The sequence below is a fragment of the Taeniopygia guttata genome, chromosome 3, assembly GCF_048771995.1.
Source record: "Taeniopygia guttata chromosome 3, bTaeGut7.mat, whole genome shotgun sequence".
NCBI lineage: Eukaryota > Metazoa > Chordata > Aves > Passeriformes > Estrildidae > Taeniopygia > Taeniopygia guttata.
Genome location: NC_133027.1, coordinates 29,128,593 through 29,149,995, shown reverse-complemented (window position 1 = coordinate 29,149,995; position 21,403 = coordinate 29,128,593). Strand labels below are relative to the sequence as shown.

At 33.9% G+C, this 21,403-nt stretch overlaps 1 long non-coding RNA gene across 1 annotated transcript in view; it reads right to left on the bottom strand.

The window, feature by feature from the left end:
• Window positions 1–5,512: 5,512 nt before the first annotated feature.
• The window catches only part of LOC115494258 (uncharacterized), a 153,375-nt gene continuing 137,484 nt past the window's right edge, over window positions 5,513–21,403 (bottom strand). Inside the window, exon 8 of the long non-coding RNA XR_012054919.1 lies at window positions 5,513–20,573. This is a non-coding gene — a long non-coding RNA (uncharacterized lncRNA). The remainder of the gene's footprint in view (window positions 20,574–21,403) is intronic.

Below are 21,403 nucleotides of genomic sequence, written 5' to 3'. Positions count from 1 at the left end.
TAATATATATTTAACTTTAATCTTCACTATGTTCACATTTTTCTGACTTCTACTACTGTAAGTAAAATGCACAGGACGATAAATTTTGAAGACATATGCCATGGTTTGTTTAAATATTGTCATTTAAATGCTACATATTCATGTATGCCCTTACTTTTTTCATTAACTAATTTTATAGGCAATTTAGAGCTCTCCATATTGTAGCTACAGGATGCTCTGCAAAGTTCTACAGGTCTTTAAATACAAACAGATATGTCTTTAAGCACAAATGAGTTAATTCAGAATCTCTTAAAGTAAATCAACATTCAATTTTATTAGAAGCCTTTAATTTTCAGCCTAACACATTATGCACATGTTTAAAAATAAACTCTTGTCAGACATCTAGTGATATTGAAATGGCCGCTAATCCAAAACTTTTATATTAAGGAAAATTCTGTTGCTGCCATGGCGTCTGTCCTGGAAATGCTTGCCCAGCTCAGCTGGACACCGAGGTCAGCATTGGCCACCTTCCCAAACCTCAGGAGGTAAGGACGGCTGCTTTGGGTTCGGAATTCCTGAGCCCCAGGGAGACCTTGGCGATGATGACAAAGGCAAGGAGTCGTCTCCTGCAGGGGTTTGTAATCCAACTTTATTTGGCAGCTCAAAAGAGCTACCTCGGTCACAGGGTAAACAGCCTGCACGAGCCGCGTGCAGCCTCTGGCACAGGCTTATAGCAGTGGATGGTAACCAGGGGATGGCCCTACAGTGGGCCAATGATATCAAACAGGGGTGTGGAAATCAGGGTGACAAACATGAAGGAACACCAACGGGGAAAGGGGGTAGGAGGAGACCTGTCTGTCCAGCCTATCACTCGATGTTCCGGGTGGAACCTTCCAGAAAGAAAGAAAGGGCTGCCAAGTGATGGCCAGGTCCAGGGGCGGGGTCCTCAGAAGGGCTGCATTTCAGTGTAGGAGAGAAAGGAGGATTGACATAGGGATAGGAGGAGGTAAGGGAGAGCAGGACCACTTACATGGGGGTGCAAGACTAAACCACTTAAAAAATTGAACAAACTCAACACAATGCAGCAAGTTGTGTTACAGCTCAAGGCTTCTGTGATCGAAAAAGATAATTTCCAGAGTAATTCAAGTTTTACTTTAAGAAAAAGAAAATAATACGATGGCATAAACAGGAAAAATTGTGTGGTTCAGTTTCTGTCTAATTAGCTTTAACTGAGGCTTTCAAATAATGGCTCTATCATTTCTTAAAATGAAACTCTACTATTTCAGGTTGAAGCAACACCTTGTTTCTTTTTTCTCTTTTTTCAATGCATCATCACAACACATATTTTTCTGTTAATAGTAGTAATTTCAAAAAAGGATTCTTTAGACTTTAGTCAATAGGAGAAATAATTATGCAAAACACCCCAACTGAAATATTGTGAAAAACAATTAAAATGGGTTACATTTAAAACAATTAAATAGATTTAATTATTTTTCAGAACTTAATATAAATATGTTGTCCTCTGAGAAAATATATTTTAGTAGTTAATTGAATGATAAAAATTTGTATGATAATGAAATGTTTTAAAAAAAAGAGAGGTTGCAACATTTAAAAATCTCCTCAGCTTTATTGTGAGTCTTGCTATGAATATGTGTTGTTGGCTTGAACTTGTGCTCAAATGCATCAACAATATAGCTGTACTAGTAAATAAAAGTAACTTAGAAACATAATTCTACAAGAATGTACCAAGAACATTCTCAGCACACAATGCAATTAACAAGCAAATATTCAATTACTCATTTTTACACAACAAAGGGAAACACAAATTGCAACTGATGTGTCACATGGTGGTTTTGTGCTTTTGTTTTGATATTACAATTTATTTTTTTTTTTCAAAAGTAATAGTTTGGGGTTTTCAATTTGAAAGAAATCAAGCACTTCTAGCTAATTGAGTATAAAATGAAAAAGTTACCAGGGACATATAACATGCATCTCCAGGCTGTTTTATATGAAGAAAATGGGAATGAGATCTTTTTAAAGGTTAGTTTCTTTCTCTCAGGCAGCTTAGATTTTAAGCACCCATCTATTTCTCATTTCTACTCTACTCTGTCTACACTAGCCGAAGGCTGACTCAGTCTAGCTTTCTGTTTCTAAGATGAGCCTGATCTTTGCTTCACCTTTAAACTAGTCTTCACTTTTTACACCTGAAGCATCTTTCATCACCTAAATGTGGAGATATTTACTAATTACATATTTATTATTGGGATGACCACATTGTACTGGCCTGAAATCTGGAAATGGTTTGAGATTATGGCTATTCAATAGATGGAGCTGACTCATAAACTGAGACGTTTCACCTTAATTATTTAGGCTGCAAATCATCTCCAGGAACAGAATTAAAGGTCAGAAATGTACAAAGGAGCCTTCACTGATTTTTCTCTAGATTTTTCTCCCTATTGCATTTCTACCTATTTCCTTTATAATTGGCTGGAAATCTTGTTGGGCGTCTTGTCTGTTCATTGTTCATTAGCATTCTTAGTGCTACATCTTACAGGCTCTTTTTTAATATGACTTTTGGCACATCCAGAATTAAAAAAATCATTATCTCTATCTTCTCTACCTAAAATATCTTTAAATAAATATGTTAATATTTTGTCACAAATGCTATTTTACATAGATATAAACCTTCCCCCACAATCAATCCATGTAACCTCAGTAACACAAAAGACAGTCCCAATCCTAACCTGTATCCAAATTTCAGGCTTTTGTATTTGACCAACATCTTACCATTGCATCTGGTTTTGAATCACCTCCTGATTTCTTGCTTTCTTCCTTCTTTTCTTCTTCCTTCTTCCTGACTTCCCATGCCTTGCTATTCTTTCAGAAATGTTTGGAATCTGCTATGTTTCATCACCCTGCATGATACTTCATCATAGTCATGAAATGCTGATTTCTAGATCTTTAAATTCTTCTGCCATAAAGTGTGCCCATTGACAAGTAAAACGGAATAGTTTATCACAAGTGTCCTTCTCCTGTGTACCTGATAATTTCCATACATATCATGCCACTGATGCTAATACTATCAACCTAATGATGTCATGGTCGGAAAGTTCTAGAGGGGCTCTACTGCTGAAAACTTTTTTAGCACTTACATTAATCATTGAATAAATGTACATGTCATTAGAAAAACATAAAATATAACAATTTATCAAGAATGTATGTATGAAACTTAAAAGAATAAATGCAAATTGTTACACGTATTATACACACAGATCATGTACCTACATTTGCACACACACAAAAGACCACACACCTACCCTATATTAAATCAAATGTCTTAATAATAAGGTCTGTGGCTCAGAACCTTAACAAGATTAATTCAACCCAGAACTCACCTCTGAATTTGGTTGTACAAAACAAAGTACAGTCAGTACTTTGGTCAGTATATCTGTCTGCCTTTATTGCTGCAACTGATATTCCAGTGGCCACTTAATTAGACTGATTAAAGTAGCCTTTTCACTGAACAGACCAAAGTATAAATACATATTTTTTTGATATTTGACAAATAATTTAGCCATTTATTTCCCAATCTCTCAGAATAACACTGATTAAAACAACATCCAGAGATAATAGTTATGCCTTTCTGATTCCACATATTTATTGCTGTACTGAGAAATTTCTATAAGTTGCAATTTCTTATGATTAAGTATTTCTTCTATCAATGTTTCCAGAACATTAGATCAATTAATATTTAGCTTTGATTGGTAGTACTTATGTAACATCTACGTCCTTTACTTAAGTGATAAATTAGCTGCTTGTGGTGAATCGCTTGGTCTTTCCCTTTCTCATATTCAGACAAATACCTAATCCAGAAATGCTCCTGCTGCTTGTTACAGAGTTTCATGAAGATGTTCAGGATGTAATTTATCCTGGCCTGGTACTATGTCAGTTTTAATAGGTCTAATTTCCTTACTCCCTGCTTCATTGTGACCATAAAGCCTTTTAGTATTTCACTTGCTTCACCAGGAAAATTTATCCCAGGCTGTGGAATATGACCTTCAAATTCTTTCATGCATACACTAGCAAAGGATTCATTCAGCCTCTTGGCAATATGAACCTCATTTGTCATTAACATCTCACTCTTGTCCTTCAATAGTTCATCTGACTCCTTGTCTACCTTCCAGCCAGTATTGTAATTGTAACATTTTAATTCGTTTATTGTTTTAGTTTTCATCATTGTTAGCACTAAGAACCCTAGCTTCTGATCTCAGACTTCTTTTTTTCTTTGGACTTGTCTCAAAGGAATTTTCTTTCAACACTTTGAGAACCTATTTTCTTGCACTGTTTTTTCATATCTAATAAAAACCCTTATTTATGCAATGTGTTTGCTTCATATAACACCATTCCTTATGATATCTGTCTCTTTTCTATGTCCTTTTCTTCTTTCTTCCAATTAATCTATTTTATACAAGACTATGTGCATTTTCCAAATTAACAGAATAAAGTGTCAGATAATATTCTGGGTTTTATTTTTTCATCCTGGTTATGTCTATCTCTGGATTGATTGATACCCCAGAGGGTCATGCTGCCATCCAGAGGGGCCTGGATTCACTGGAGAAATGGGCTGAAAAGAATCTCATGAAGGTGAGCAAGGGGAATTGCAAAGTTCTGAACCTGGGGAGGAAAAACCTAAGGTGTCAATATCTGATGGGAGCTAGCCATCTAGGAAGGCACTTGGCAAAAAAGACCTGGGGGTACTGGTACACCTGGCCTTCATTATATAAAGTATTACCAGCAGGTTGACAAAGATAATCCTCCTCTACTCAGCCACAGCTGGAGTGGTGTGTCCAGTTCTGGGCGTCCCTTGTACAAGAGAAGCATGGACATACTGGAGAGAGTCCAATGAAGAGCCACAAAGGTGGAAAAAGAAAAGCTATTTACCACAGAAAAGAGAAGACTCAGGGGCAATCTTATCAATGTGTATAAATACCTGAGAGAACACAGAGCATAACAGAGCCTACATCTTTTCAGTGACAGTACCAGAGCCAATGGGCACAAACTGAAACAGAGGCCACCCTGTCTGGATGTCACAAATTTTTACTGTTAGGGTGACTGAGCACTGGCACAGGCTGCAAAGGGAGGGTGTGGAGTTTTCATCCTTGGAGACATTCAAAGGCCGTCTGTACACAAACCTTCCCAGCCAGCTCTAGGTATCCCTCCTTGAGCAGGGCAGTTAGACCAAATGACCTCCAGAGGTCCCTTCTGACCTCGACCATTTTGGGATTCTGTGAGGAGTCCCTAAACTTGGTCATTTTTCTGCACTGCCTTGTAACACATATGCATACAAATACTTTGGAAAACCAGTCATAGTCTCTTTTTGTAAAATTAATTCAAATATTTTTCTTCCTTTTTTTTGGTCACAAAGGGAAAACTTCAGTCTTTTTTCACAATATTTCTCCTCACATGTTCAATTTTGAAATTAATTAATATAAGTGGTGACCTGTGAAGCAAAACTATATCAAATGCAACCTGCTTATTCTTGTGTTGAATGATTCAGTTTGCCAGTTCAAAACCATATAAAACCTTTAATATTAATACAGGAATAATATCTGTTTCCCTAAAAAATTTTGAAAGCACTTCCCAAATCTGTTTTCCTCACTATTTCTGCTTTGATATATAAACACTTATCAGCTGTACTATTGCATTTTCTATTATTTTGGCCATGAAGTAAGGTGTTGAATGGCTGTAATGGGCTGAATTTGGACTGCCACAGTCTGCCATCCTTGATTACTTGCCCAACAAAGATAAACTGATAGACTTGTTACAATTATACTTTATAGAGATTTTCAGTAGCAGGATTGGAGTGATTTCTGTTAGCAGGAAATTTGGTAACAACACAGACCCACTAAAGTATATTAAAATATACTTAGGAGAAGTGGCATGATTTGTGCTTTCCTAGGAGTTTGAGGAATATAAGCACAGGTAAATGAAATCTAGTACAGTCTCACTAAGCAATAAATATCTTAAAGAAAATATAGAATATATTTACCTAGTGTTTTGAGGAAATCAAGTTATTTTGATATATCTCATGCACTGCAATTTAGACATAAGAGTTGTATTATTACTGAAAATTCATTGCAGTAATAGACATTATCAGCTGTAATCAATGTAGGGAATAGTGTATCCTGTCTCTTGTCCCTTGGAGTACTATGTAGAAGGCTCCAACTCCACCTCTCTTATTTTGACAAAAAACTCTATGCTTACTAAATCAGTCATATATACAAAGCATCAAAATTATATTTATTATTCATTTAGAAAAGATATTAAAGAGACATTTTCAAAATTTAAAAATAAATTATATCTTAAAATAGGTAGAACACAGAAGCTTCCCCTTTTGAGTATAGAGAAATGCAGTTAGGTGAATACACTGTACACGATGAAAGATCACTTTTAAGAGAGTTTAAGAGAATGGACAGATATGGAAGTCTAAATGATAAATTTTCATTAACAAATTGTTGTGGAAATGGTGGGGAATCATTTGAATGTTTAGGAGACTACAGTGAGAGCTACTTAGAACTGTTTTGTTATAGTGAAACTTGTCTTAAACTGTGCTAGTCTTAAACCATTCTAGAACAGACTATTTTTGAGTCACTTCTGACCACAAGATAGACCAGAAATAAAACATGGAAACTAAAAATAAATAATTTGCATGAGAGAGAAAGAAAAGTCATCTATCTCTTAAGGAACTGCTTAAAAATATTTAGGCAGCTTAAATATTATTTCATTTTTACAAAACATTTAAAAGTGCAGATCTTATGAACTTATTCCAAAGTATTTGATGTTTGCTGCAGCTTTCAGCAAGTCAGGAAAAGAAAATTAAAATACAAATGAGGAGAACCTCACTTATTCTGAAGTAGGACACGTACTGGATGTTTTTAAGTACGTAGTGAAAAGAAAGATAAAAACAAAGCACTTATAACTAAACTATTTTTTGACTAACATAGAGTGAGTAAGCCTGCTCAAACTTGCAAAAACCAGCTCATTTGTTCTTAACATAAGAGACTGCTTATTTGCTTTCACAGCTTGTGAAATATGGGCTGTCTTCTGACACTGGAAATATTCCTTCAAAATCTAAACAGAAACAGTAAACAATTTTGAAGCAGGGCAATATGCAACGATTCAAGTTACAATTATTCAACCACCAAAAAGCACAGGTAACATGTAACATGTAACATGCAACATGTAACATGTAACATTAAGAAAATGATGCAACACAAGGCAATGTCATGATCCAAACGAAAGGTATTGAGAACTGCAATAATTTGTGGGATTTTCTTCAAGAATTTGTGAGTGCCATGCTGCAAATACTTTAGGTCACTTAAATAATCACCAAGAAGGTATCAGCAAAAGAAGAAGTTTTGGCAGCAGAGTGTTTCTGATAAAGTCAAGGGCAGCTGAACTGCCTGTAATCAAGGCTGAGGGCTAAAGAGCATTCCTGAGATCAGTGTGATATGGCCTAAGGGTAGTGGTGGTTATGTATGAGAGTGTAGCAAACAGAATAAAAAAGATCTAAGACCATTAGCTCAGAAGACTAATTCACAACAACCATACCCAGCATTTTTGCATAAGATAAATAAACTAGCAGTCTGAAATAAAATGCAGTATTTGTATGGGCACAGATGCATACATTAATGTGATGTTAGAAAAAATGGTACCAGAACAATACTAGCAATTAATGGGACACAGAGAAGATAAAGGTTTCACTACAAAACTATATGAATTAATGGGTATGTAAATCCTTCATTAAGAAAAAAAATTGCTTTGGAGAATCCTGGGATCTGGCAGAATGGGGAAGATATTAAAGATTTCAGCACAGTTGTAAGGCTGAATGGAAACAAATACTTCAGTCTTTTAAATTTATGAAATTTTTTCTACCTTTAGACAAACATTAAATGTTGGATGAAATCCGTTTCCTACTGTAGATGGCACAGAACAAAAAGAGAATATTCATTTAAAGAGGGAAATACTGAGATATTCAATTATATACAAGCTCAAGAGATGTCATTCTAATAAATATGCCTGCACATAGGGTCATTATAAAAAGCCCAAACTTTTAGATTATATAAATGACACTCAGAATTGTGCAGTTTTTTGATTTACATTTAACCATCTACATTAAAGATAAACAACAGTGTGAAATGCTATAGAAGGACTAAAACTGGCTTAAAACTGGTTTAAAACTGGGGAGGAGTTAACACACTGAGGTGAAGAATAGTCAAGAACTAAGATTATTAATTACCTGCTTTCTGGAAAACAAAAACATGTAGTTTTTTTCTGTATGGAGAATCGGTGGATCTCCAGACCAGCAAAACTATTCTATAGAACTGCTAAACAGAGAAGGGCTTACATTTTTAATATGCATTTTCAAAAACTAAAATTAATAAAGAATTTTTCATCTTAATTCTTATATTTAAGATCTTTTTAAAGTGGGACGGGGGGGAGGGGGGAAAGGATGAAGGAATAAAATATATATTATCCGAACCTGATTCCAAAAGACTAGTGTTATAAGAAGAGGATAAACATACAAGAAGAATGTACTTTTGTCAGCACTACTCATGACTTATCCACAAGAAAGTTGTGTGTTGAAAAAGCATAGTGGATCAAAGTACTGATCTACGCATTGTACATTCCAGTGTAATAGGATAGCTCTTTTGGAACTGGGTTTGATGTGAACTGTCATTGCTATATCTAATGCTGAATGTGAAATTCAGGAAAAACAATTAAGATTTTACTACTGGCATAGCCTCATTAAAGAAGTAATTTTTAAAGAGTACAAGATTACAATTCCTGAGGAAAATATATGAAACAGAATGTACTGTGGTCCTTAACAGATCAGTAACATGAAAAGGATCATTTGTGAGGGGTCAGTGGAAACCAATGGCCCTTTGAAGAAAAATATATTCTTTTTTAACATTTAGGACCTTGGGGGGAAAAAAAGAAAAATAAACTTATATAGTACCTCTTGACTCTTTTCTTGTCTAAGAGAAGAGTTTCTTCTTCTTTTCAAAGTTTTGAAACAGTTAAAATATAAACTGATGCCTCTCTTGATTTTAAATTAATCTTTCTTTAACATGCAAGATTTATGTATTTGATGTACAATCGTTGGACAGTGATTTTTTGGTTTGTATTCCAATCATTAATAAATTTTATTATCTTTAAGGAAAACTCAGGTTAAACATAAAATCAAAATAATACCTAAAGTATGGAAATAATTTATAGCATCAGAAATCGTTTATTTGGTACAACCAAACTGCAGATTGTCTTTAACCAAACAAAATGACACTGTGATCATTGGATCCTAAGCCAGAGTAGCATCACTTACTATAATGCTGACGTTTCAAGAAGAATCACAGTCAGAGCAGGGAGTTCAGACTACCTCTGTACTAGCCAATAAATTATTGCCAGGCTCTGGATTGCTTCTGTCCACTGGAGCTGTGTGTCTGCTCTGATCAGATGTTAAGAGTAGTCCTGGTCCTGGGCTAGGCCAGTTTGCTCCCTCTTAGGCATACCCTGACAAAAGCAAAAAGGCACTTTGGATGTAATATGCTGGCTATGAGGAATTTCCCATGTGATTTACTCTTAAGAAATTTTCCTTAAAGCCTTTTTTTTTCTGTTTCCTACATATTGCAGAGTCTGAATGATGTTGTGTTATATTACTGTATTATTGATTACTGTATTAGGATTTTATTAATGATAATGTATTAAAATACATTATGTATATCAGTGCATAGTAGTGAACTCATTGACAGAATGAGGTCATTAAGCAAGAAATGGAAGGAGATCTTTATCACAGCAAGGACCAAGATGGTTCAGTGATAGCTATCTCTATACCTGTATTAGTTTGTTGCAAAAGGATTTTGTATTAGCTTTATTTTAGATTTAATGCATATTTGGTTTTTTTGATAGCCGTTTTTTTTTTTTTTTTCTCAGTGGATAAATATTTAGTCATTGTTGTAATAATTATTTGGCATCCAAAACTCCTTTCAATGTATTTTCATTAATACTAATAATGTCAAAAAAACTGTTTCATTAATGATCTCTGACCTTTTGTTAAACAAGGACAGTTTTAAATAGATTTGGACACAATATTTCACACAAAGGTCTGAAGAACAGTTTTCTCTGATGAACAAAGAGCAAACAGATATTGGATAATTTTGGACAGCTGAACAGCCATTTTATTTTGCTTGCAGTGCTCACTTGATCTTCTGATACTGCAGTCGCTTTCTTCAGAATTCTTGCTCTGTCTTCGTCTGATCAGTCAATATTTTTTTAACTCCTCCCTGAAATAGTATGATATCTAGGAAGCAATTTTCTGACAATCACAGTAATGGTGCTGTCTGCTTTAAAATAAATACAAAAGCTTTTCCCCATAAAACTCACCCTATAAAAATTAAAATATTTTGCACATTTCCCTATCTGAGCTTGTTAAACACCTGGATAAGGAGTACATCTAAGTCACTCCCATTTACAATTGTACCATCCTCTCTAAGCTAGGTTTTTTTTCTTGTTTCTGCAGCACTTACTGAGACCTTATGCAATTCCCTTCAACCCTTTTAATTCCTCCACATGAGCCAAATATATTTATCTGGCTTGCTGTTATACCAAGACTATGTACTGCAGCTTTGTCTTTAGTATGTAATTTCTTTTGCAGTCAAGTAGAATTATGAGTTCCTTTTCTTCAGCACATGAAGCTTTTCTCATCTTCATTGCTTTAACATTGAGTTCTTTCTAGCTGAAAAAGCCTTTGTGGCTGATGATTTTTTGGTCCTTGATTTTTCCACAGCACTGCAGGAACTCATCAAGATTTCTCAACTTGCTAAATGCAAAAGATTTTTTTCTCTGTCAGTAGTTTTCCAGATATCTTAAAAATTAATACATTCTAACTGTGCATCCATCAAAACTTTAACTTAGAATTTTCATAGAATGGTTTCAGCTGGGATTGTCAAGAGTATAAGCTTTGGTTAAGCACTGTTGCTACTGATAAGTATCATTCCTTCTTTATTCTCAAGAGTTGCATTATGATATTTGCAGTTTGAACAGCATGTCACTTGTACATATTTTGTTTAAATGTTACACTTGTCATTTGGACAAAATACTGCAGAAACTAATTAGAAGTGAAGAAGGTGATTTTACATTCAGCAAGGGTTGTTGTTGAAAATCTTTATTACATTGGAATTAATTTTCCTACAATAACTGTTACTGGAATAAAAAGTCACACTCAAAGTACAGATTGGGTGAATCTTGTCTGCATTCGATCTTAAGCTGCACTTTTTCAGGAAAGGAAGAGGATGTTTCAGCTTTACCATAACTTAATTAAATTTAGACTCTTCCAATATCAGAATTTAAAGGCTATCAGATTGTTGGCATATGCTGTATGCAGATGAAAATTCTGACAATGACAAATTCTAACCAATGAAGGAAATGTTAGTCGCTACCTTAGCAATGTCTTTTGTACAATATTGTGAAACTGACAAAAGGTATAATGCAAATGTGGAATTGGTTACAATCTACATAACTCGAGTATGTTTCAAGCATGAAAGAAAAATTTTATTCTAAGCTATATCTAATCAGATCTATTTTATCCTTATGCCTACAATGTTAATATTACACAATAAACAGAAGCCAAAGATGAAAAAAGAATATAAAAGTCAAATTCGATACAGTGAGAAAAAAATTTACATGCTATTTAAAGACAAACATTTCTATTTTTTGCATTAAAGTAAAACTTCACAACATACTTCTGATGTTAAAGAACGTAATTTTCAAATCAGTGTGAGCTGTGAAAAGAATTTTCAAACATTTAAAAATAAATTATATTCAGAGTAAACATATTAATATTTAGAATATTATAATTTTTGAATTTTTATTATCAATTTCTCAACCAAGAGATGGCATGCAGTAGAACACGGGGAATATTAATTTAAAGTAATGTCTTAATTGTATGCTAAAAAGTGTAAGACAGACGCTACTTTCCCAAAGGCAGAAAGAGAATTGTATTTACAATTCAGTTATGGACAGGTGCCCAGATTTTGGCTTATCTATCATTTGCTACATGCTGAGTTTGCTGCATACAAGCTGCCATTACTAATAGTCTGGGAGAGAGCCATGAAATTTTGAGTACTGTATATTCCAGGTCAGAGCACAATCTAGTTAGTGTCATCTGAAATTCATCCACCATTCCTCTGCTTAATAAAGCCTGCTGGTGTGCAATTGAACTGCAACAATGGTATACTTTCATATGCTCTTTGTTTTATGTGCTAATTTTTTCTTTTGCCTATGCTTTAGAAGTTCTATTTCATGTGGAAAATCCTTTTGTTTCTAGTATGTTTGCAATTTCATTTTCAATATCTTTTTTTACACATGCTACAGGTAACATAGGCTACACAGTAGGCAATTCCACAGGTTGCAGAAACAGGAGCTTTGATTGTAAGTAAAACATCGTGTTCCAAAAAAAAGAAAACTGCTCTGCATTCAATAGCAAACCTTTGGAAATAAGTTAGAACATACTTAGTTTTTGGCTTTTTATCTATATGGCACAGAACTGAAGGAACATTGCAATGACCCACTACAAGGAAGATGTTACAAATATTTTCTTTTGCAAAGCACATTGGAATTTCTCTTTAAACTTTAAAGTCAGTGAATTGCTGGCTTGCTTAGAAAGTGCAGATGTGATATTATTCTAGTGACAATTTCATCAAAGAGATATAGAATTTAGATATTTTTATCTGCAAAACCTATTCTGTTTTGGTTTTTTTTTTGGTTTTTTTTTTTTTTGGTGGGAGAGCATTTCGAAAGCCATACCACTTCACTGAGGTTATTATTTTTATGATTTTTTTTCTACATTATTACCCATGGCTAACAATTTTCAATATTCACCTTATGCATATTAAAACAATTATTTTATATCTTTATTATTATTTATATTATTAAAATATTATTTAAATTTATCATTATTATTAAAAGCATGTGCAGTAAGTAGGTAGTATGCCAGAATGACAACAGATATCCCAAGACTGTGCTGACATATTTATATTGACAATAAAAATTACATTTTTAAACATGGATGACTTGGTCTGTCTGAATCTGAATGCCTCGACACCTGCACCATGTAGATTGCCCCAACATAAAGTTGCTGACAAGTGAAGAAGTTTTTTTTAAGTTGTCCCAGATCTTTTTGTGGTTTTAGCTGAATGACAGTTCCAGTGTTAGCGTAACCCCACAGTCACCCATTTTTACAGACTGCTCCAAGATTACAGCATTTTGAAATTTTTAAGTGTTTAGAAACCTAACATGTAAGAATATTATCAAAGTATAACTTTCATATAATATGTATCTTAATAAAAGTAAACCACCAAATATTTAAAGTTCTATATAATCATTTTATACCTCTTTATCAAAAGAGCTATATCTACTGATAAAACTCAGCAGATGGTATAGAAACCCCTGGAAGAAGAATAAGCAGAGCTGGTCTCCTTCACGATGTGCAGTCCATGTTTATGCAATAATTCAAAATTATTATTTTTATTTTCCTTTTAAACATTGTTTCACACCTTCATTCCAAGAACTTTTGAATGAGTCACAGAAAGCAGAGTATGACATTTTCAAATCACCCAAAGGTTTCTACACTTGAAAAGAAAACTGTATTTTTCACTTGCTACTCTGGAGCAAGTTAAATACATTGAATTTCAACAAACTAAATTGAACTAAATCCCTTTCTCTTGAGTTCAAGTGCAGCACAGGTTGGTCTCTTCACTATGAAGCTGGCTGGAATTTACATGTACCTCTAAAACATTTTATTAGAGTCATTAAAATAATAAGCCCTACAGTTTGATCACAACCTCCTTCTGGACTTCACAACTTATAGTTATTAAGGTATCATAACTTAATGTACATGCTCAGGGAGCCTTAGAGCCTCTCCTGTTAGATGCCAAGGGAAACTAAATCAGCAGTTGCTAGTATTTCATCTTCATGGTTGGCTGCTGTCAAAACAATCCGTATATAAAATGGGATTTTCCAGCCAGGCGGCCGCCAGGAACAGTTGGTCTCATAGGCCCTCTGAAGTCACAACTTGAAGCTTTCAATTAAGACAGTTTTTCACTATGTTTTGTAGTGCTTTTTGGACTGGTTTACAATAGTGTTATCAGTGAAGTTTCTTTAAATTGCATTGATTGCTTAGCCTAAAGATGAAACTGCTGTAAAGTAACTCTTTTATGGAAACACTAACACCTATTCTTTTTTTCCATCATAAGAATTGGACAGCAGATTGTCAACATTGTTGGGCTTGACAGGCAAATCCAAAATACTTAGCAAGTCTTTTGTGAGGGCAAGTCAAGGCTTCTTTGAAAAAGAGACATTTGAAAAGAAGATGTGTGTTAGTTTAAGAAACATTTCATATCAATATTTCATAGATAAAAAAAAAAAATTACTCCCATTTGCTTTGCAAGAGAGGTGTAGCAGAAGTAGCATAACTTTGATAGCTTAATTACAGGAATATTACATATACAAACAGACATTTCAGAATACTCCAAATAAGGATGAAAAAGACAGTATTTTTTTTTTTTTAGAAAACCTGCTAAAGTTGATTTGCTTAGAAAAAACTATTTAACGTATTATTTTAAATGTATGTGTATAGATAAGAAAAGTAATAGAAAGGAGCAGAGTCTCATTAAGTCTCATTGAAACCTATATGATAATTAGTGATCAATTTTCCACTAGAGATTAAGTGATAATGTAGGCTTCTAAAATGTATAACTTTCTTAAAAAAAAAAAAAAATTATTTTCTCTTTGTCTGCCTCAGAAATAACTAATGTCAACTGAGTTGTTTTGGGGTTTTTTTTATATCTGGAACCTTGAAAACAAATGTGTTTAGCTGTTTGTCTTTATCATTATATGGTAACAACCAAAGAGTTGTGAAAATCTACACATAAAAGTTTCAACAGCATTCATGTGAAAGACTGATTTTAAATGTTCATGAATTACCTTCCTCCTCTGTAAAAATCTTAAATCTTTTGACTTTGAGAGTCTGAGTTTGAATCAAGGTATTATATGTAACTGGAGAAGTATACAGAACCCAGAACCCAAAAATCATTGAAAGTTTCCTCAGTTTTCCATTGACTAGTCCAATGGAAGTTGATTCTTCAACCACAGTACTATCAAAGAAAACCAAGTCAAACTTTGAATGTCCCTATTCTGAAAATAGTCTTGCAATTAAAAAAAAAATTACTTGGTTATTACTTTATTAAGATGGCTTCTGATATGTGCTAAAACGACAGTTCAGCTTGTTTGCGTTAAAACGTGAATTTAAAAATTGATTGACAAATTGAACAAATCAACATCTTAAAGCTTATTTACCCATCTAAATGTAGATATATATTATTTCCTTTCCAATGGAAAAATTGAAAAATTTTTTGTGTACTGGTTTTCAAACTTGTTTGTATCCACTTTTAATAAGCCCACCTCTTTCTTTCCTGTTCTCTACTCCCAGTTCCTCAGTTGCATAGAAGTTGTTTTAAATTGTATTAAGGGAAAACGTTAAAATATCTCTAATTTGCTTATATAGAACAAGAAATATATTTAATTCTTCCTCCCTGCTCCAGGTAATTTTTCAGATTTTCTCCCTCAAATTTCCTCAACCTTAGGAGAGCTGAAGAAATCCAGATACTTCATGTACAGCCATAACTCATTTTCTGCTCATCTTTCTCTTGGAAATCACCGACATAAGTGCACGAAACAATACCCACGCAACATTCATGCTGTTTCCTGCTGCTTTGATTAAATCTTCATTGCCTTAGAAAAAAATGTAATGAGAAAAGCAAGGCACCAGAAATGAGATGCTATGGCTTATTAGTCCAAGTATCTTTATAAGTTTCAGCAGTTTGTGAATACAATGAGGAATTATCTAATAGTTCATTAAAAAATCTCATTTAAATAACTACCTATATCTTCTCTAGTGTTTAAGAGAAATTTTTGATTGGCATTTGGAACTTTTCCTCTAACACCAGAACTAAACAAGGAAATAAGTGAGGCATGGTGACCAATTTATCAATCAATGTGCCAGTGTAGTCATTTACTAAAACTAAGATGCAGCAAACTCTTGCACCACAAACATCATTATTTGTATTAGATAAAAGCATCACTGACACGAGATTGACATTTTGTCTTTTTTCTTTCCCACACAGTTACATAATTTTATCCTGTTTAATTGCATAAAAAATACTGTCTATTACAGAGCATTTTAAAATACATTGTCTTTAATGTATATTATATATATCTATATATACTTTCTATAATATTCACTTCAGGAAATAATATTATTTATTGCAAAATATTCAGTGGGGCAAAGAAAAATAAAAAAGCAAGCAGATTCTCATGTATTACTCTCCATTTTTATTTTAGCTTAAATTGTTAATGAATGATTTACAAGTGAGTCTTGTGGAGGCCTCCTGAAAAAAGGACACCCTCATAGCTCATACAGAGGATTATTGTGTCACCATACTCTCAACTGTATCACTGAGCGAACAAATTTTAAAAAAACATTGTCCTATCACATGGGATTTTGCACAAATATGTAGAATTACAAGGATCTCCAATAAAAGAAATAAATAATGACAATGCCTGCAGTAATTAGGAACAGGCTCTTATAAAAGTCTGTTGATTTTGTCATTGCTGTATGTGTTTTGTGGTGCATATTACTGAGATAGACGTGGGTAAAATGTTCCGTAGCTTGATTGCTCAGAGGAGACAGAAAATCTGGAACTAGAACAAACTACAGCTATGCCTGTGCATCAAAACTCATTACTGAGAGGTAAAAGGGAATGCAAATTATAGATTTACAGGTACAGTACTTGATTACAAGAGAGCTACCCCACTACCTAGAACTGACTGAATGGACAAGAAAAGAGAATTAAATACAAAATACAGAGTTTGAAGTATCATGGAAGTGAATATAATAAATTTTAGACAAAATTATAAGAGTTTAAATCAAACAATATTTAAAAACCGCAAATTTTTCCTAGACACATACATGTCTGTGATGTAAAGCTTTCCCATGTTAAACTCTTGAGGCACCCTACAAGTCAAATGTAGAAAGTGCTTGACAAAAGCCAACATGAGTTTACCAAAGGCAAATCATGCCACACTAACCTGATTGCTTTCTACAACAAAATAGTGTCTTCTGTCTAGCAGATGAATTGTGAAAAACAGCAAACCTGTTCCTATACAAATGGGTTTGTCAATTAAAAAAGGGAATTGGAAAAAACGTCTTGCATTGTGTAGTATACAGGATGATTTACAATAGGTTTTGAGACTTTAAAGCCATGCAACAACTGTATGAGTGACTCATAATTATGACCATTAGCAAAGAATAACAGCCTACATCTGAGATCTTTGGTTTCAGAAAGAATTGTGTTAACGTATGTGGGGCTGCTGTTTCCATTTATGGAGCATTTGTTACAGAAATATTGTAATAAAAAACATACTGTGTAATTTAACAAGAAGATTTGATCCTGACCTGATAAAACAAGATACACAACTCAGATACTCAAGAATACCTATTTCTATTCAGAAAGATGTCTAATAGACAAGGAATCTGACTGCTCTAAATTTCATTGATTTTGGCTGTGCAGCAGAATCTATGATACTCAGTCAGGCACCTATGTTCCCTATAGTAAGTGCGGGGATTGGAGCATCTCGTTATGGCATTCATAGCACACAGCATTGTCTTAACAAGGAAGAACTGATGAAATAAATACATATAAAATCCCAAACTCAGTGCATTAATTTATTTTAAAGTGGCATTCCTGAATTTTTTGTCACTTGATGGCTAGCACAACATCAACTCTACAGTGAGACAAGCAACTCTGCACAAGTTTTCATACATCTAAAGTTATACCTTCCCAAGTTTTCATTTTTTCCCTATCCACGAATACACATTGAAGCATCCCAGGATCATGAAAAAGTGTTGCTACAGAATCATGTAAGAAAATTTCCTATATAGCCTTGAACACTAAGGTTGTAATTTATTTTTCTTTCTCTAAGAATGACATCAGAAGTCTAACCTACATTTCTAATGTGATCTGGGAATCTCTCCAAGGAGAGAAAAATAAAGCCAAGAGAAAAAAGACACAAAAAGAGGCCAGAGGAATAACAGAGAGAGGGAAAATGACAGAAGAGGCAGACAAGCAGGAGAGGGTAGAATGAGAAGATAAATAAAATAGAATGCATACAACAAGGATTAATATTAAAAGCAGACAGTTTTACAAAGTTTCAAAAGTACTTGTTTTAAGTATAATACACTAGTATTTAGCATATTTACCATCTTTTAATAACAGAAAGCTGAAGGTCTCTGTACAGTTACTATGATTTCCAAGTTATAACAATCCATGTGTACTTTCCTTATGCTACAATTTTATAGTCTCACTGTAACTGATCTCATTAGCTTCCTGGTCTATAACCTGTGTCTCAGTAGAGCTGGAGGCACATATTGTGATGGAGGATGCTTTAATGAACTCAAATAAGATAGGACAGCTTTCTGAGAATTTTTTGTGGATTTTAAAAAAAAAATTTCCTTTAAATATTTTAGTTTAAAGTGCTGCTTATGGATTACATTTTTAAATTAGCCCTTCTACTTCAAAACCTTCAAAAAAACCCCAAACTTTCTAGGCTGTTGGTAGTAGTATCTCTCCTGATTAGCAAATGTTTGTTGGCTTCCTGGAGTATCACACCAAAGGGACAATGCTAAATTAGTTCTGAAAGAAATAATTTGCATAGACCATTCTTACAAAGGGTGGATATGCTCCTCTATCATCTTCCTTTTTGTGGAAATCTCTTTTCAACAATGAAAGACTATTTAGCTCTGGCATTCCTAAGCTGACAATACCTACTGTTGAGCACTTGAAAATTAGTGCTTTCATTTAAAGAGAAGTGTCCCTATCTACTTCTGTTAGATTTTAAAGCTCTTTCCTATAATTTAGAATAGGCCTTGCTGAAGCTTGTTATTGGATTATGCTGACCATGATCACTTTTTAGAGAATATGCATGCATGCAGTCATAAAAAAGAAACCAACACAATAAAAAGAATTAAATGTTGTAGATATTATTGTCACCCTGCAGTGATCTGCCAAAGAAATGCTTATTTGTCACACTTCTTGAAATTACAGGCAAGAGAAGGAGCATTGACAAACAGCTTTTTTGCATGTAACTTTTGATGTTTCAAACCAACAGATTTTTCAGTATATGGAGAACACAGAGGATTGAAGCCAGGCATGTCTAAGAAGAAATTAAAAGTTTAAATTTTTTTCTTCCCAAATTATATAATTTATTGTGCTTTGTACTCCCTATTATGTTACAGACAACAAGTTTTCTTGTCTTAGAAACCTAATCCTCATATCAATCTGTCATGAACATTACATAAATTAAAGCCAAAGGAAAAACTTACTGGCTTCCATGTACAACTTTATTGGTGCGTGTGCCCAAATTTGTCTCTCTAGTGTGTGAATTAGTGAGGTTAATGCACTTATAAAGTGAATGTGGAAAAAAGATCTCTTGTGAACTAGCTCTTTAGTTCACAAAATATTTCAGTTTCCTTACACAAGCAGTAATTCTCCAGGCAGTGTGACCTTCAGTTATGGTCTCTTGTACTGAGGATCTCACAGCTCATCAGTCCCTCCACTGTACCATGAGGAGACCTCCTGCAAGCATATATTCACAGTAAAATTATTTTGCTAATGGGTGTAGGACAAATTGCTTCTTCAAGATGCTAGGGACTTCCTCCCAGTGAAGAAACTTTTGAAAAGTAAGTTTTAAAAGCTAGAACGTCTGAACTTTATTTAAGATGTAGAAAGAGAAGAAAAATACAGGCTGGACTCTGATGGTAATAAGAATGGGAAAAAAACATCCCTGAACAAAGGCTCACTATACATAGTGTTTAGTTGTCATTAGATTGCATTGGAAACACTCAAGGTAACTGCTCCAAGGTACCTGATCTAATGGCAGTTTGCAAAAGAAGAGAGATGGGACAAAGACCTTATAAGTGGAAACATCAGAAAAAGTAGTGAAAAGTGATCTCACAGAGAAAAAAATGAAACTGGAAATATGATGCAATAAAAAAACCAGACCTTGTAGCAACATCAGTGAAGGATCAAGCACTAGTAAATTCTGAGGAAAAAAATATAGAAAATGAGGACAAAAAAATGGCAGAACTGTATATAGATTAAATTATACTGAAAAATCAAGGCCTAGAGAAACTTAAAGAAGGACAATTTTTAAAACAAGCTAAATCAACCAGAAGGGATAGAGACATAAGGCTTCTTGAACAAGTCAAGACCTTAAAAAACAGATGGAATTCTCAGCCATATTATTGCTTTCCATTGCATAGTCATAAAATGTTTCTTCCAGACCTCAGCTTGGTAATCTGCTATGTCAAGTCCTCATTCTGAGTCAGGAAACCTGAAGCATCCTCACAGAGAGTCTGCAGTAGTGAGTTCAGTCTTAATTCTTCTTAAAAGCAGCAAGGAGAAAAAACGTAGATATTCTATCTGTTTTATAGCAACAAGGGAGGGAAAAAGAAAGATGTCAATACAGATGCAGAAAATTGTCAATCAGAATAACATTTTTTGATTAATACAGGCATTAAATGATATTGACATTGATGTTATGCTTAGTATAGATTGAGTGGCATAAGGCACAGTCGCCATTCTTTATTTCCATCTGTTAATATATGCACCTGTGGTTACTATTTATTCTTTATAATTGTCTCCTTTTACCATTTGAGCGACAGTGACATTCTGTCAGAAAAAATACCTCATTGTGATAAAATATTTCTGTAGATCTCTATTCTTCAGAATAAATTCATTCCAATGGCTTCTATTTTATTGATATTGCCTTTGGTAGGTGCATTATGTAGGACTCCTTAACTCTAGTAGGAAGTGCATAGGAATGCACTTTAATCAAGTAAACAAAAAAGAAGACCATGTTCACCTTGACTTTTCTGTTATTGTGGTGCTTCAGCCATAAAACTAAATTTAATTCAAACTAAACTGCCCTCAATTAGAGTAAATGGAGAGGTAAATGATGCTATTGTACAACAGAATATCCATTACACAAAAAAAATTTTAGATGACCTACTTTGTACCAGAGTATGGAATAGCTGCCAAAACTGCATAAAGAATTAGATATTTTTAGTTATGCTCAATTTTGCAATTCAGACTGTGCCAGGTTTAACTTAATGAAGTTGGCTGAGATGCTTCTTCTAAAAAGGAAAATAGTTAAGCCAGGTCTCTTTCAACAAAATTGCACTTGTAACTTCTTCCCAGGACAAATAAGGATACTATGGGAGAGAAAGGGTAAGAAATAAGATAACCATAAA